This window comes from Symphalangus syndactylus, chromosome 11 (genome assembly GCF_028878055.3).
Source record: "Symphalangus syndactylus isolate Jambi chromosome 11, NHGRI_mSymSyn1-v2.1_pri, whole genome shotgun sequence".
NCBI classification, from domain to species: Eukaryota; Metazoa; Chordata; class Mammalia; order Primates; family Hylobatidae; genus Symphalangus; species Symphalangus syndactylus.
The window spans coordinates 70,622,652-70,635,132 of NC_072433.2; the positions used below are offsets into that span (position 1 = coordinate 70,622,652).

The 12,481-nt window shown below is 38.5% G+C and overlaps 1 protein-coding gene across 9 annotated transcripts in view; it reads left to right on the forward strand.

Moving 5' to 3' along the window:
- Positions 1-12,481, forward strand: part of XRCC4 (X-ray repair cross complementing 4) — a 315,918-nt gene that overhangs the window by 875 nt on the left and 302,562 nt on the right. The window lies entirely within an intron of this gene.

The window sequence follows — 12,481 nt, forward strand, 5'->3', positions numbered from 1 at the left end:
GTCTCTCTCTGTCACCCAGGCTGGAGTGCAGTGGCGCAATCTCGGCTCACTGCAAGCTCCGCCTCCCGGGTTCACGCCATTCTCCTGCCTCAGCCTCTCCGAGTAGCTGGGACTACAGGCGCCCGCCACCACGCCCGGCTAATTTTTTGTCTTTTTTAGTAGAGACGGGGTTTCACTGTGGTCTCGATCTCCTGACCTCGTGATCCGCCCGCCTCGGCCTCCCAAAGTGCTGGGATTACAAGCGTGAGCCACCGCGCCCGGCCTATTTAGCTTTTTCTGATTTTAATTATCCCATTAGGTGAGGTTCTATTACACACACACACAGACACACACATACGCACGTTTTTCTTTCTGCATTTTATCGATGGAGAAACAGGCACTTCGACGTGTTTGAATTTGCATAGTTCTTGGAATTCTAATACAGTATTAGAAATGAGAGTTTTTCACTCTTTGCCCCCTTATGGCAACCTTTTGGTTCTAAATGCGTGGTGTATTTTTTCTCAGGCAGGAGAGCGTTCTTTTCAGAATGTTTTCAATTTTTTATTGACTTAGAAGGTGGATAGAGAGAAAGAGAGAAAGTAACTCACGTGAGATGTTGGTTTATGAGCTGTATTCTGCCTATGAGACCCTTTTGTATTTAGGGCAACACAATGATTAGAAGATTTGGGATTCTTCTATTTGTGTTTACATTGTTCACTAGGGCACACAAAGGTTTTGTTTTAAACTACAACCAACTTGATATTTGAGTCTGTTACATTGAATTGTCAAGATTTGGTCAAATACACAAATTAGCAAGTATTTACTGGGTGCCTGCTTTATTCATGGATCTTGAGATTGCAGCAGAGGAACAAAGATGGTCTGTTCCTTTAAGGAATTTAATAAGGTTGGGGGAGAGGGGAATAAGAAAGATATAAAAAAAATACAGTACTCTCCACCTAAGGAAAAAAAAGTCTTTTAATGTTCTGTCTTGTAATTTCTTTATATTATACCTTTTAGGTCTTGCCATTCAAATTAAACAAACGTGGTTTAGTTATGGAAATTATGTTGTGCAACTTATCGAGCTTGGCTTTTAGGGTAGTAAATGTGTCTGTAGATATAACTGCCCTTGCTTTCATGTGAAGATTGTCTTAATCTTTGTTACATATAAAGGTAATACTTCTGTATGAAGCTCTGCTTCAGGCTGCCTGTGAAGAGCATCAAAAAGCTTAACTTGTTAGAGATCACAATTGATTTGCTAGATCTACATATTTTAATTAATTTTAGGCCATGACTTCTTATGTACCTGAGCTTCAAAATAGTAAAGAAAGGCGTTGCCAGTTAAGTTATCCATAGAGAAACACATATGCCAATAAATGAGGCTGAACAAATATGTATAATGTTTATTGCATTTATGTAAAACATCAGTTAATCTGACGTGGTGAGTTTTTTTGGGAGGTGGTAGTTTAGCTCCATCGTCTTACATAAACCCCCTACTTTTTGGTTTTCAGATTATATCACAATTTCTAAAATCTTTCTGGCAGCTTTGCAATGAATCCTCATTTAAAACCATCTTGGATCCTTTCCTTACTAGAAATAAAATCTGTCTGTGTTATTCCTTTGTTCAAAAATTATTATTTATTTTTATTTTTGGGACATGCTCTTCCTCTGTTGCCCAGGGTGGAGTACAGTGGCACAATCATGGCTCACTGCAGCCTCAACCTCCTGGGCAGAAGCGATCTATCCTCCTCTCTCAGTATCCCCAGTAGCTGGGACCATGGGTGCATGCCACCATACTTGGCTAATTTTATTTTATTTTTTGTGGAGACGGGGCTCACTATGTTGCATAGGCTGGTCTCAAACTCCGGGGCTCAAGTGATCCTCCCGCCTTGGCCTCCCAAAATGCTGGGATTACAAGTGTAAGCCACCGCACCACGTCTGGCCTGTTCAAAAAGTATTATCTCTCCTGCATCTGGAAGAATATATCCAACTTTGGTTTCATGGGTATATTACAATCGTATGTAAAAATAGTGGATATTTATAGTTTTCTGTGGCGCCAGTGCACAGGTGTCCTCAGTGTTACGAGGTTTAAATGAGTTATTACAGGTAAATCATCAGGCAAGTGTTTGGCATACAGTAAGCACTCAGAAAGGGTTGGCTATTACTGTGCATGGCTTTGTCTTTACTAAATTAAAAGTCCCTGGAGAGGAGGAATTATAATGGAGGAATGGTTGAATTGCATATATTAGGCACTAAATACAGTAGCCCCTCCTTATCTGGGGTTTTGATTTCTGCGGTTTCAGTTACCCATGATCAATCACAGTCTGAAAATATTAAGTAGAAAATTCCAGCCGGGTGTGGTGGCTCATGCCTGTAATTCCAGCACTTTGGGAGACCAAGGTGGGTGGATCACTTGAGGTCAGGAGTTTGAGACCAGCCTGGCCAACATGGTGAAACTCCATCTCTACTAATATACAAAAATTAGCTAGGCATGGTGGCATGCCCCTGTAGTCCCAGCTACTCAGGAGGCTGAGGCAGGAGAATCAATTGAACCTGGGAGGTAGTGGCTGCAGTGAGCCGAGATTGTGCCACTGCACTCCTGTGTGGGCAACAAAGTGAGACTCCATCTCAAAAAAAAAAAATTCTGGAAATAATTCATACATTTTAAATGGCATGCCTTTCTGAGTTGTGATGAAATCTTATTCCATCCCATCCCATTCAGCCTGGGGCCATGAATCATCTCTTTGTTTAGAGTATCCCTGCTGTATAAGCTTCCTGCCTTTTAGTTGCTTGGTTATCAGATTGATGGAGGTGGTATCACAGTGCGTGTGTTCTAGGAATACTTATTTTACTTAATTATTGCTTCAAAGCACAAGAGTAACGACGCTGGCAATTTGGTTATGCCAAAGAGTAGCTGTAAAGTGCCTCTTTTAAGCAAAAAAATGAAAGTTCTCCACTTAATAAGGAAGAAAAAAATCCTATGTTGATGTTGCTAAGATCTATGGTAAGAACAAATCTATCTGTAAAATTGTGAATAAGCAAAAAGAAATTTATTGTGAATAAGCAAAAAAATTTATGCTAGTTTTGCTGTCACATCTCGAACTGCCAAACTTATAGCCATAGTGCATGATAAAAGCTTAGTTAAGATAAAAAGGGAATTAAATTTGTTGTTAGAAAATGTGAACAGAAGCATGCTCAGATTGAAGGCAGTTGGGTTCAGCCTCCCCGTGGGTCCTTGGGATGTTCACCCTTGGATAAGGAGAGGACTGCTATAAAAGGTTTTAGTAGGCTGGGCGCGGTGGCTCACGCTTGTAATCCCAGCACTTTGGGAGGCCTGAGGCGGGCGGATCACGAGGTCAGGAGATCGAGACCACGGTGAAACCCCGTCTCTACTAAAAATACAAAAAATTAGCCGGGCGTGGTGGCGGGCGCCTGTAGTCCCAGCTACTCGGAGAGGCTGCAGGAGAATGGCGTGAACCCAGGAGGCAGAGCTTGCAGTGAGCCGAGATTGAGCCACTGCACTCCAGCCTGGTGACAGAGCGAGACTCCGTCTCAAAAAAAAAAAAAAAAAAGGTTTTAGTATTAAGTTGGTATTGCATTTATGTCACCATACCACTTTCTCCCCATTTTCTCTTTTTACTTTGTTGCTAGTGTTAATGATAGGGTTGATTTACATTGCCTTTTACATTACCTACCTTTTTTCATTCACTGTTATTCATATATATGGAAAGACAGTTGTTCTGCTTTTTTCCTCTTATCCTCAGCTAGCCTCCCTAACCTTAGGTAGAGGTTTTTCGTGTTCCAGCGTTTGTCCTTTTTTTCTCCCCCCTTGTTTTTATTCTCTTCCCACATGGCATTTCAATTCAAACTGAAATGTACTTGAGGACCAAAGTTAATACAATTTTATTGTATTAGGGATTTTTGTTAAATAAGTAGATTTTCAGCTGCCCTTGTCACACACAAAAAATAAGGTAGAGATAGGTGTTAATCTCCTTCACTAAAGTAACCATTTTACTATCTGTATGTATCCTATAATGTCAACTTGTAAACCTCAAATATACAAAATAACATTTTTTTTAAAAAAGAAGTTTCACCAAAAAAGACACTTCTATTTAATGTATGTCTTATTTCTTTTTTTTTTTTTTTTTTTTTTTTTTTTTTGAGACGGAGTCTCGCTCTTTCCCCGAGGCTGGAGTGCAGTGGCGCGATCTCGGCCCACTGCAAGCTCCGCCTCCCGGGTTCACGCCATTCTCCTGCCTCAGCTTCCCGAGTAGCTGGGACTACAGGCGCCCGCCGCCGCGCCCGGCTAATTTTTTATGTTTTTAGTAGAGACGGGGTTTCACCATGTTAGCCAGGATGGTCTCGATCTCCTGACCTCGTGATCCGCCCGTCTCGGCCTCCCAAAGTGCTGGGATTACAGGCGTGAGCCACAGCGCCCGGCTGTCTCATTTCTTTTACCTTAAGAAATGTTTCTTTTAGCCTTTCTCCATTTTCAACCCCATTTGTTTGCTCTTCTCTGCAACGAAAATCCTCTAAAGAGTTTTCTGTGCTCCATGTTCCAATTCCTCTTTTTCTACCTCTGCATCTTCATTGGTATATTTGGAAGATATCTTGAACTCAGATGTCCCAGACCGAACTCCTTTCCTCCCAAGTCTTTCCCATTCTTTCTCATCTGAATTGATGGCAACTTTATACAGCTAGTTGCTCAGTTAAATCTGTGGAGTCATCCTTGACTCCTTACTTTCTCTGGTATTCCAACATATCCTGTTGGCTTTTTCTATGAAATACATCTAGAATTCAACAGTTTTCTACTATTTCTGCTATTAGTATACTGATCATCTCTTGCTCTGATTTTTGTTATTACCCACTATCATTTCTTGCTTAGATTATAGTAATTGTGTTCTGTTCTCTCTGCTTTTTTCAGTTCTTGCCTCCCTACAGTCTATTCTCGTATGTCAGCCAGAGTGATACTTTTAAAATATAAATAAAAAATTGTATATTTACACGTAAGATTCTAAATGCAATATGTTATCCTAGATTGGATCCTGAAACAGAAAGAGGTTATTAGTGGAAAAACTGGTGAAATCCAAATAAAGTCTATGGTTTAGTTGATAGAAATGTATCAGTGTCGGTTTCTTAGTTTTGATAAATGCACTGTGGTAGTATAAGAACATTAGAAGAAACTGGGTGAGGGGTGTATGAGAACTTTCTATTATCTTTGCAACTCTTCTGTAAATTCAGAATTATTTCAAAATAATATACAGAAGAATATAACATTACTTTTTTGCTTAAAAACCTTTTGTCAATCATTTGATTCATAGTAGAAGCTAACAGCCTTACGTTGGCCTACAATAGTCTACATCAGTCTTGTCCAACTTACAGCACACAGGCTGCCTGTGGCCTATGAATGCGGCCCACCACAATTCTGTAAACTTTCTTAAAGCATTATGAGATTTTTTTTTTTTTTGAGCTCTTTAGGTATCATTAGTGTTAGTGTATTTTATGTGTGGCCCAAGACAATTCTTCCTTCAGTGTGGCCTAAGGAAGTCAAAAGATCGGACACCTCTGCTCTACATGATCTGGTCTCCCATTACCTCTCTGACTGCATGTCTTTGTATTCTCTCTCCCTTTGTTCCAGCCATACTTACCACCCTGTTTCTTAAGTACACTAGGCCTACTTCTACCATGGGCCTTTGCACTGACTGCTTCTTCTATCTAGAATGCTTTTGGATCCATACAGCTAATTCCTTCACATCTTTTACATGTTCCTCAAATGTCACCTTTGCAGTAAAGCATATACCAACCTCCCTATTTAAATTGTAGCTTTGCAACTTCCATAGCCCCTACCCCTACACTCTCAGTCTCCTCCACCCTGTTTTATCTTCTCTTTTTACTCCAGCGTTTATTATTATTCTATATATGTTTTACATATTTGTTACATGTATTTTTAATTGTGTTCCCCTATTAAAATGTAAAAAATCCATGAAGGCAGGCATTTTTATCTGTTTTGTTGTCTTATGCCACATTCTAAAGCATTTGTCTGAGGCATAGAAGTACTCAGTAGGTTTTGTTTGAATGAATGACTGACTTGATAGGGTGTTTGAATCTGTAATTTTTTTTTTTTTTTTTTTAGATGGAGTCTTGCTCCGTTTCCCAGGCTGGAGTGCAGTGGCGCAATCTCTACTCATTACAACCTCTGCCTCCTGGGTTCCAGCAATTCTCCCATCTCACCTCCTGAGTAGCTGGGATTACAGGTGCATGCCACCATGCCCAGCAAATTTTTCGTATTTTTAGTATAGACGGGGTTTCACCATGTTGGCCAGGCTGGTCTCGAACTCCTGACGTCATGATCCATCTGCCTCAGCCTCCCAAAGTGCTGGGATTACAGGTGTGAAAGTGCTGGGATTATAGGCATGAGCCACCGCATTTGACCATGAACCTGTAATTTTTGATTTGCAGTCTGAAACACTGAACTATTTATCACTTCCATATATCATGCTATTTCTTGCCTCCAAGCCTTTACTCATGCAGGCTCTTCTACTTGGAATGCCCTTCCTTATCTTTCTTCCTCTACCCCTAAGTTGTTTTCACCTGACCATTTCTCTTTAAAGATTCGTATAATATTAGATGTAACTCAAGGACGCCTGCCCTAAAATGTCAGGCCAGGGTTAGTGCTGCCTTTCAGAGGAGCTCCCTTCCTACCTCTGCATTTTACAAACTTATAATTCTGTTTGGGTGTCTCTATTTCAGTAGAGAGTTGCGAATGTGTCTTACTGATCTTAGGGATATCAAATCCTGGTACATAGGAAGTAATCAGTGAATGTTTTAATGCATTAATGGCATGATGAAGGACACTCAGCTATGAAGCATAGTTTTGATTCCAACCTGGGTCTTTTGAGTGTAAAATCAATGGCTTATTTGCTATACCTTGTTTCTTAGGAAAAAGATGGCTATCTTTAAAATAATTGAAAGGTACTGTATCCTTTTGATACAAGTAGGAGGGAGTTAATGCATTGTATAGCCCTGGACAATTTGCTCCTTGTCATTGTTGAAGCTGCCAGCCCTGATGAAAGTGAGTTGTGCTTTTTTCTAAGGCATTGGCTGAAATCATTGATCAGGGTTCAATTGTAGACAGCAAATTTTTAATGTTGATGAAATTAGGCACTTTTGGGGAGGAAAACATTCTTGAGATTTGTGTTGCCAAAAAGAAGAAATACATGCCAAAGAAGAAATACATGCCAAAATTCCAAACTGTTCATGAGGCATTTGTGGTTTTACTAGATGCCATTACTACCAGTAACTTCATGTTACATTAAACTTCTGCTTGTGTACCATTGGGAAATCCCAGAGTTTAAAGATGTTGCAAAGATTTTCTTTCAGCGATACAGAAATTTGCTCTTAAGAGTGATTTAATTATGATTAGTTTGTTAACAGTATCACTGACACATAGCACAAAATTAGGCAAACTAATTTTACATTTAAAATACTGTTTGTTTAATCCTAGATAATGAGCTAGACTTCCCAACTACTCTTTATGATTGGCATCCTGAGTTCAAACTGCCCTCTGAATATTATCATTATTGTCGCAGCCTATAAACTAAACCAGTTTTGTCTTCACCTAGCCCTTAAGACTAACAAAAAAGGAAATAGATTAGCTCTATAGATTCTGAAAAGGCTTCCACATTGGTAATGTTGTTGCAAATGATAATTAGGCTTGAGATTAAGTAATCAAAAACAAATATTACCTGGAGGACATTGTATCCTGAATTCGTGTTCATTTCCATAGCTTTGCCAATCCTACAGAAATGACTAAAATGTTGAAGTAAGCAAAGAGTTCAATCTGGTCTTGTGTGAGAGAATGCTATTTACTTGTAATTTTACCTGAGCAGTGAATGAGAATTTTATTGGATAAAGAAGGAACTTGCTCATTTGGAACAGAAGCACATGGCTGCCAAGAAACAAGATGCAGCCATTGTTGAAACCTGTCAAAGTCTTGACAGTATAAGTGTTGACATGCTGAGACATGTCAATATTTACCGTAGAATTTGTAAGTTGCCAAGTTCCTGTTTAAGAAATGTGACCCTAGCGTTGGATACAGTATATCAATAAATACGGAACATGTCCAAATGAACAGCTGCTCAGGGAAAATAAAATTACATCTGTCTAAACTTTGAGGCACTTAAAAAGTTGTTAAAGTTTAAAAGTTTATGTTTTTTTTGGTAATTTTTGGTAGATGCTTGTATGATATAGTATACTAATAGAGTTCCATGCATGGGTTTAACATAAAAATGACAGTATCGTTGCTATTTATAAATTTGTAAATTAGCTGTGCTGTGATACTCATCTATAAATTGAATTTTAAAAACTTGCCTAGTGTTGTGTTTAGGAACCAACCCTTCATTTTCAACATTGTTCTTAAGGAGAAATTGGCTCATGATGACTTATATATTAATTTGGGGAGACAAAAGTTTATATTCCGATAACTTCTTAAATGGCAACATAGAAAATAGAAGTTTTTGCACTTTAGATGTGATAAGGGAATATGACCCTGTTATCATTATCTGACAAACATGTCTCAGTAGAAAATCATATTATAGATCACCACTGTTAATTCCCATCTGAATATCACTATATTTGAACAAAGAGCTTTTTGATGCAAAGTAGACATTTGAGCTTTTGTATCAAGTCATTAGAACCACACAATCTTACATTGTTTTGCGGACTTCTAGAAGTTGTTTAAATTTAGCAATTCTTTGAACGACAGTCCTAAAACAACCTTAAGAACGTAAAACATGGGTATCAGGACTTGTTTTCTCATTGCTTCTCCTTTCTAATGGTAGCGATAGGTGGCTTTTAAATAGTAATCTAATCATTTAACCACTTCATAATATTGTATGAGTTCTTAGAAGACATGAATGATTTATTAAGTCCATATAGTAGCATACATTGTAATTAGCTATAGAGTTGACCCTTGAACAATATAGGGGTTAGGGACGCCAACCTCTCATGCAGTTGAAAATCCATGTATAACTTTTGGCTCCCTCAAAACTTAACTACTAATAGTTTATTGTTGACCAGAAGCCTCATCAATAACATAAACAGTTGATTAACATATGTTTTATGTGTTATATGCATTATGTACTGTATTCTTACAATAAAGTAAGCTAGAAAAAAGTAAATGTTATTAAGAAAATCATAATGAAGGGAAAATATATTTACTATTCATTAAGTGGAAGTCAGTCATCATAAAGGTCTTCATTCTTGTCTTCATGTTGAGCTGGCTGGGGAGGAGGAGGAAGAGAAGGATCGATCTTGCTGTCTCTGGGGTGGCAGAGGTGGCAGAGGTAGAGGAGGTAGAAGAGGGGCAGGAGAGGTAGACACACTTGGTGTAACTTTTATTGAAAAACTTTAGTGTGTAAGTGGACCCACACAGAACAAACCTTCAGTTGTTCAGCGATCAACTGTGTATGTGCCTTAATTTAATTTCTCAGTTTTTATCTAGTTGTTTTTTTTTTTTTCAAAAACAGTTTTCTAAGACACTGGCTGATTCTCTCTCTTTCTCATTTTGTCCTGAGTCAAAGAAATCCTTTAGATATTAAATCAGACATACCTGAACTGAATGTTCGTACCTAAATGCCTAATCATGATCTTTATGTTCTGGAATGTTCTAACTTGGTTGAATTTTTTTGGCCATCAGCTAAATAGATGTCTCTGTTTTATATAACCTCTAAACAAGTTTTAATTAAAAAATCAGGCATTTCTAGGCCAGGCGTGGTGGCTCACACCTGTAATCCCAGCATATTGGGAGGCCAAAGCAGGTGGATCACCAGAGGTCAGAAGTTCAAGTCCAGCCTGGCCAACCTGGTGAAACCCCATCTCTACCAAAAATACAAAAATTAGCTGGGAGTGGTGGTGCACGCCTGTAATCTCAGCTACTCGGGAGGCTGAGACATGAGAATCGCTTGAACCTGGGAGGCAGAGGTTGCAGTGAGCCGAGATTGCACCACTGCACTCCAGCCTGAGTAACAGAGTGAGACCCTGTCTCCAAAAAAAAAAAAAAAAAAGGCATTTCTAAATAACAACAACCCTATAAAATTTGTCCTGGTTGGCCGGGCACAGTGGCTCACACCTGTAATCCCAGCACTTTGGGAGGCCAAGGCAAGTAGATCATTTGAGGTCAGGTGTTTGAGACCAGCCTGGCCAACATGGTGAAACCCCATCTCTACTAAAAATACAACAATCAGCTGGGCTTGGTGGTGCATGCCTGTACTCCCAGCTACTCAGGAGGCTGAGGCAGGGGAATCACTTGAGCCTGAGAGGTAGAGGTTGCAGTGAGCTGAGATGGTGCCACTGTACTCCAGTCTGGGTGACAGAGTGGCCACTGTACTCCAGTCTGGGTGACAGAGTGAGACTGTCTGTCAAAAAAAAAAATTTTTTTTTTCCTGGTCATAGCGTGTTCATTGTTTCAGCAAGCAAGATGTCATATGAAAATACACAAAAAATTTAATATAATCTTCGCGCCCTGCTCATCTGACAAAGGGCTAATATCCAGAATCTACAATGAACTCAAACAAATATACAAGAAAAAAACAACCCCATCAAAAAGTGGGCGAAGGGCATGAACAGACACTTCTCAAAAGAAGACATTTATGCAGCCAAAAAACACATGAAAAAATGCTCATCATCACTGGCCATCAGAGAAATGCAAATCAAAACCACAATGAGATAGCATCTCACACCAGTTAGAATGGCAATCATTAAAAAGTCAGGAAACAACAGGTGCTGGAGAGGATGTGGAGAAATAGGAACACTTTTACACTGTTGGTGGGACTGTAAACTAGTTCAACCATTGTGGAAATCAGTATGGCGATTCCTCAGGGATCTAGAACTAGAAATACCATTTGACCCAGCCATCTCATTACTGGGTATATACCCAAAGGACTATAAATCATGCTGCTGTAAAGACACATGCACATGTATGTTTATTGCGGCACTATTCACAATAGCAAAGACTTGGAACCAACCCAAATGTCCAACAACGATAGACTGGATTAAGAAAATGTGGCACATATACACCATGGAATACTATGCAGCCATAAAAAATGATGAGTTCATGTCCTTTGTAGGGACATGGATGAAACTGGAAAACATCATTCTCAGTAAACTATTGCAAGGTCAAAAAACCAAACACCACATGTTCTCACTCATAGGTAGGAATTGAACAATGAGAACACATGGACACAGGAAGGGGAACATCACACTCTGGGGACTGTTGTGTGCTGGGGGGAGGGGGGAGGGATAGCATTAGGAGATACACCTAATGCTAAATGATGAGTTAATGGGTGCAGCACACCAACATGGCACATGGATACATATGTAACAAACCCGCACATTGTGCACATGTACCCTAAAACTTAAAGTACAATAAAATAATCAAAAAAAAATTTAATACAATCTTATCTTTGAAAATTTAGTAATTTACTCTTTTTTTGGTGTATGTCTCTTCTTTATTTGGTTTGGAGCTACATGCCTTATTAAAATGGAAAGCATGTACCTCTTTTTTCTGGGTATTTTGTATTTCTGGTGTTTCATTGGGCATTGTTGTACCTTGGCCAAAGTGGAATATTTATGCAGGCAGAATTGAATTTAATAATATGCATTTCAATTGTTAAGGAAAAATAATTTTCAAGGCATTGGAATTGTATCATCGTTGCTACTGGTGTATCTACTAGTTGATTGTTGGTATTTCATTTTCTGAACACTGGATTCCTCAGGCAAACCTTCTCTTATACCTCTTATTTTTGTTTATATTGGTCCTGTAATTTTTTTACCTTAGAAAATGCAGCATCTTTGTATGTCATTTAGCAGGTATTTGACATATCTTGTCATTATTTTGTTACTACTTTAACTCTGCTGTAGCAAAATTATATACTACCTTGTATATATTTACTATTTTTTTAAATAACTAACAATTTTAATTATAATTTATATAGAACGCTGTATTGTCATGTTCTCCTAAGTGGATGAAAAGTTTCTGGAGAGAAAGTATCATTACTTTTTTTTTCTGTTCTGCTGGAGTTCTTATTGAACACAAAGTCTGTACATACTACTTCCTTAATGAATGATTGATAGATGGAGTGGAATTTTTACAACTGACATTCTGCAGGTTGATTTCAGTTCATTATTTCAACTTAATGGGAAATTTTTAAAACATATTAAGTGACTATGAAAGTAACTTAACTTTGAATAGCTTTTCAGGTCAGCATTTTAAATTTTGCAGTGCAGAATTGCTTCTCTTGCACAAAGTAGTGTGGCTTCATTTGTCAATAAACATTTCATTAATTCTTTTGGGGAAGTGTTTGATTAAAAATAAATTTTTTTCTAAGACATGTAACATTCCCAGCTTCTCCCTAATAAGAAAATTATTCATGATAGTTCTGTAGTTTGAAGATTCTTGATTCATATAACATTTCCAACTTCTTTCTAATAAGATAATCATTCTTGA